The 6,000-nt window shown below is 42.5% G+C and overlaps 1 long non-coding RNA gene across 1 annotated transcript; it reads right to left on the reverse strand.

Annotated features, from left to right (window-relative positions):
- Nucleotides 1-3,037: 3,037 nt before the first annotated feature.
- Nucleotides 3,038-4,215, reverse strand: LOC125191089. The gene is made up of 2 exons (XR_007171049.1): nt 3,379-4,215; nt 3,038-3,269 (listed from the first exon to the last, which is right to left on the reverse strand). It is a non-coding gene; the product is annotated as an uncharacterized LOC125191089 (long non-coding RNA).
- Nucleotides 4,216-6,000: the final 1,785 nt, after the last annotated feature.

Below are 6,000 nucleotides of genomic sequence, written 5' to 3' on the forward strand. Positions count from 1 at the left end.
CAGAACCGGGGACAAGCTATGTGGTCTACACTGATGCATTGAAAAATGGACTTGGATGCGTATTGATGCAAAATGGGAAGGTCATAGCTTATGCATCCCGACAGCTTAGGCCCCACGAGCTGAACTACCCAACTCATGACTTGGAATTGGCAGCAGTGGTACATGCACTGAAAATCTGGAGACACCACCTATATGGAGTTAGGTGTGAGATTTTTACTGATCACAAGAGTCTAAAATACTTCTTCGAACAAAAGGATCTGAACATGCGGCAAAGGAGATGACTCGAATTGGTGAAAGACTATGATTGCGGCATCAACTACCACCCAAGCAAGGCTAACGTGGTAGCTGATGCACTGAGTCGCAAATCTCAACAATTAACAGGCCCAATTACCCAGGAAGAGGAAATATGGCGAGAATTTGCCAAACTGAATTTGGAGATAGTGGAAGCACCAGAGACGGTGGAAGCCAGGATCGCCACCTTGGTGATAAAGCCCGATTTGAGAGAACGGATAGTGGGAGCTCAAAGACAAGATGAAGCCCTAGAGAAAGTACGAGTGAAAGTACGAACAGGCGACTCGGGCAGTTATAAGGAAGAAGCAGATAATGCCCTCACTTTTGAAGGAAGGTTATGCGTGCCCGCAAGTGACGAACTCAGAGAAGAAATTTTGAGCGAAGCACACAACACCCCGTACACTGCCCACCCTGGCAGCACAAAAATGTACCAAGACTTGAAAAGGAAATTTTAGTGGGATGGTATGAAAAGGGACATAGTATTGTTTGTTGAGAGATGTTTGGCGTGCCAACAAGTCAAAGCCCTGCACCAACGACCCTACGGTAAATTACAGCCCTTGGAGATTCCCGAGTGGAAATGGGAGCACATAGCAATGGAGTTCGTGACAAGTTTGCAAAAGTCCCGACGAGGAAACACTGCTATTTGGGTAATCATCGATCGCCTTACAAAGAGCGCACATTTCATTCCTATTCTTATCACATATGGATCGGAGAAGCTAGCCCAGCTATACGTACGAGAAATTGTACGCCTACATGGAGTACCAGTGTCGATCACGTCTGACCGAGACACAAAGTTTACATCGAGACTATGGAAAAGCCTGCAAAGAGAGTTGGGAACAAAGTTAAATTTCAGCACAGCATTCCACCCACAAACCGACGGGCAGTCCGAGATAGAGAGGCCCAAGGTTTTCGGTTCCGATGGTTAACCGCGAAACCGGAACCGCCGGTTCCGGTTCGGAACCGGAACCGTGACAAAAATCTTGAACCGGAACCGTCATAATTTGAACCGCGGGCCGGTTCCGGTTCCAAATTTAATGAACCGAAACCGTCACCGAACCGCCGGTTCCGGACGGTTCCGAACCGCCGGTTAACCGGCGGTTTCACGGTTCCGGTGAGGTTTTCGAGGCGGTCAGCTTTTGGCAGGCATGGGTCGGCTTTTTCAGGCGGTTTTTGACCAAAACCGGCGGCTAACCGCCAAACCGGCGGTTTCCGGTTTTGGTGCGGAACACAAGGCTGACACGTTGCAGCTTCGATGGGATGGTTGAGTGCAGGTGGTCAGACGGTTTGTTGACCAAACCGGCGGTTCCGACGGTTTTTGACCGTTTTTCAATTTTTTTTTAATTCGAATTTTGAATTCAATTTCAGATTTTTTCAATTTTTTCCTTTTCCCCCCATTTCATGGTTTTTTTTATTTATGTTCCGACACTTGTAAATTATATCACGCTGTTGTATTATTGTAATGTATTGACAATTGTATTATTGTAATGTATTGTTGTCCGTTATAAGTTACAACCCAAATTCAATAAAATTGATATGATTTTCACCTTATTCGTCTTATTTCAATTTAAATTATCTATTGCTTTGTTCCAATTTATTGTATAAATCCAAAATTCCAAATTATATAGCAAAAAAAAAAAAACCGCCGGAATCGCCAAACCGAACCGGAACCGTGAGGAACCGTACGAAAACCGGCGGTTCGGAACCGGAACCGGAACCGTCAAAACGCCTCACGGTTCGGTTCCGGTTCCACATTTCGCGAAACCGGAACTGGCGGTTCCGAACCGGAACCGCCGGTTCACGAACCGTGGGCATCTCTAGTCCGAGAGGACAATTCAAACTTTGGAGGATATACTAAGAGCAGTGGTACTCGATAGAGGTGAGAATTGGGAATCCATTTTGCCACTAATAGAGTTTGCTTACAATAATAGCTATCAAGCCACCATTGACATGGCGCCATACGAGGCACTCTACGGAAGGAAGTGTAGGTCTCCACTTTACTGGGACGAAGTGGGCGAAAGGAAGGTGCTTGGCCCAGACTCGGTAAGTGAGATGATTGAAATAGTGAGGCAGATCCGAGGAAGAATCAAAGAAGCACAAGACCGACAAAAATCTTATGCCGATGCACGCCGGACAGAGTTGAAATTTAGCATAAGGGATAAAGTCTTCTTGAAAGTGTCTCCATCTAAAGGAATAACTAGGTCCGACATCAAGGGGAAACTGAAACCAAGATTTATCGGGCCCTATGAAATCCTAGAAGAAGTCGGTCCAGTAGCATATCGGCTAGCACTGCCACCCTTTGGAAACGTACACAATGTGTTCCATGTCTCTCAACTTCGAAAGTACGTGTTCGACCTGAAACATGTGATCCGTCATGAAGAAATTACACTTGCACCAGACTTGATCCGTCATGAAGAAAAACCGATAGCAACAACTACGAAATAAATCAATAACTACAGTGAAAGTTTTGTGGAGACATCATGGGCAAGAAGAGGCAACGTGGGAACTAGAAGATAAAATAAAGGAGCAATACCCCGAATTGTTTGTTTAGAAAGTCTTCAAATTTTGGGATGAAATTTCTTTTAAGGGGGGTAGAATGTAACGACCCAAAGCTTTATGATATTATTATTATTAAAATTTAGCCTCGTTATAATTAATTATACATTAGAATAGCTATGATATAAACGAATATCCCTCTTCGTAATAAATAATCAACTGTTGGGCTATTTGGAGATCGAGCCAAGGCATATGTGAGAATAATAAATACATATACATATATTAATCCAAATAAAAGTTGTAATGTACGGTACCCACGCGGAAAGTTGATGAAGTCTAACGTTACGAATTATCTAAATATAATTTATTACAAGCTGGAGGAAGAAAAACGGGTAAGTCTCGGACAGCCGTTGAACGCCATGCTTCAAAACCAAGTTGGCTTGGTTCGTTGACCAGAGCCACAAATGGTCACGCTATAAGTTTGCCTACATGAAAGAAGGGGACACATTAATACATATTTTATAATAAGTAGAATTATGAACTACATTTGATACCATTGTCAAGTCCATATATTAAAATAAGTTTAGTATTCACCATATTTAAATTCCATGTCATGTCCGAATCCTTGATAAGGATTTACTCCAAGCAAGTCAGTAAATATGATGAGGAAAAGAGAAACATGCACAGTATTTCACCTCTGTATTAGCCGTAGGATTTAGAGAGGAAGACCAACAAAAAGAATTAAGTATTGCAAACATTAAATGAAGGAAATCATTTCCTCAGTAAATGCTCAGGGGATATCAGAATGATATTGAATGCCAACAAAACTTCTCTCAAATATTACTACAAGGAGTATCCAAAATATATTTTTGTAAGATCATCATAGATTGAGTTAGACATGGAGCATTTAATTTGCCACAGACCACTTGCCAAATCAAGGCATATATATACATGCCTTGACCTCTCACTTTCAGTCCATCACTTTCAACAAATTTTCACCACACACATCCGAAGTAAAAATCCAAAGAAGTGCAGTTTCACAAGACCAAAGGTCCCACAATCCCACTATTCTTTCTCACACAAGGTAACCTCAAGCCTCTTTCATTCTTTTTCCTTATGCATATACACCCATTCACACTAGAAACAAAATGTAGCAGTTCCACAAGATCAAGGCTCCACAAAGACCAAGGTCCCACCATATCTCTGTTCTTTCTTCACACAAGGTAACTTCAAACCCCTTTCACTTTCATATGCATACATGTCCATCTACACTAGGGATGAAACATAGGGACACACATGCTAGGCACCACCGAACCACATACTTTACCAAAAACTCCCAATAACACCACAATTGCTCTAAGTTTCATCAAAACTTATAAGTAGCGTGCTGAAACCAACATTTTTCCCAAACTATTGAAATAGGAGAACTTTAGTGAGACTTATCTTAGAAGATGAATCTGCCGGATTTCCGGCAGCAACTTCGGCACTCCGCCGTCGACAAAAACAGTTCCATACCCCAAATCAACCTCCAAAATTTTAGCTTCTGCTCATCTACATGTATAAAACAACAAGAACTTTACACCTAAATTAATAAAGTAAAAATCTAGAACACCTAGGATGAAGTTCTTACTGATTTGGAAAGTAGATGGTGGTTGTGGTGTTGTCGGAGAAGGGTGTCAGTAGTAGCAGAGTGTGGGGAGGCTGCCCGGCGGTGTAGTGACGGTGTGGAGGAGATGCCGGAGCCGCCGCTTGTGCATGCACAGCGGCGGCAGCAACGCATTCGGAGGGGAAGGCGACGGTGGTTGCGGCTGCGCGAGGCGACAGCAGCCTCCGTGGTGGCGGCTGACCTGAACGAGAGGGAGATCTGGAGATGACGGCGGTGGTTGTGGCTGCGCACGGTGGTGGCGATGCGTCGCCGTTCTCGCTGCGGCGGCGGCGGCAGTGTGGAGTAGACCGAGAGGGAGAGAAGGGAGGAGAGAGAGAGGGAGAAGGTTGTCGGCGACGGCGGCGGACGGTGGCGCCGGAGGGAGGACGACGGCGGCGGTAGTGAGAGGAAGGAGAAGAGACTCTCAATTGAGATCTAGGGCTAGTCAAATGAGGAGAGAGAGACGAAATGATTATAATTGTGGATTCTTTTGTTATTTATTTAGACTAACCATTTAATTGTTGGGCCTAGGAAATAATATGATAAAATAAATTGAGCCCAAATCTTCCTTATTTATTATGTTTGGACTGCAATAATAATTGGAAGAATTGCATTTATTTTATAAGAATTTAGTTATAACTTTTACTATGGGCCATAGACAAATTAAAGAGAACTAGGCCAAATTTCGAAAACTCATGCGTAATGGAAGGAATTTTACAGTATTGGATTAAAATTATTTTGTTATAGTTCATCCAATAACATAGTCAAGTTTGATATAATCTTTGGACAAATTCTTAGGAATCTAACATGAATTCAAATTAATTGGGAACTCAAGACTAAGGAAAAACATAGTTTTATTTGCATCATCAAAAATTTCTACATCTTTTGAAGCTAAGAATAGTCGACTTGTATTTTTTTTCTTTCTCATGAAGAGAGAACCCGCGGGGAGTATAACACCGAGAAGCAAGGCTTAAAAATCTAAAAATCTTGGAAAGCGTACGAGGTGAACTTTTCTATCCTACATACTAATGTGGATAAAAATAAAGTTATTTTCAAATGATTTTGAAAACTCGAACTTATGTTCGTTGCTCATTTTCAAATGATGTTGTCTTGCCATAAATGTTTTGTATAATGCCTATTGATAAGGCTATTTTCATGCATCGGTTATATGGTGAAAAGCGTTACATTTTGCTGGGTCTAACACGGTTTATAAGCCAGGTGTGTGACAGAATCGCTAGATCAAGGAGGTGCTTGAAGGAAACAATCTAGCGAAGGAATGAAGTAAAAATGAGCAGAATCTAAGGGAAAAGAAGGCGTGAAGGAGGGAGTCAGTAGCTGAGGGCAACAAAGTCTATCTATACCTCGCTGGGCCCCACTCCAACGCTTATAAATAGAAGAGCATGCAACACACAAATCGTCACTTTTTTCGCTCACTCTTAGCTCACACACATAACACACACTTGGGAATGGGAGATCTGGGGTAGTTTCGGTTCCGAAGGGGTTTATTTCTTCAGAATTTCAGTCGCAACACCGTCCGCGTGAGGGCGAAGATACAATCTCTTTAAATTCCA

The sequence above is a fragment of the Salvia hispanica genome, chromosome 5 (genome assembly GCF_023119035.1).
Source record: "Salvia hispanica cultivar TCC Black 2014 chromosome 5, UniMelb_Shisp_WGS_1.0, whole genome shotgun sequence".
Taxonomy (NCBI): Eukaryota; Viridiplantae; Streptophyta; class Magnoliopsida; order Lamiales; family Lamiaceae; genus Salvia; species Salvia hispanica.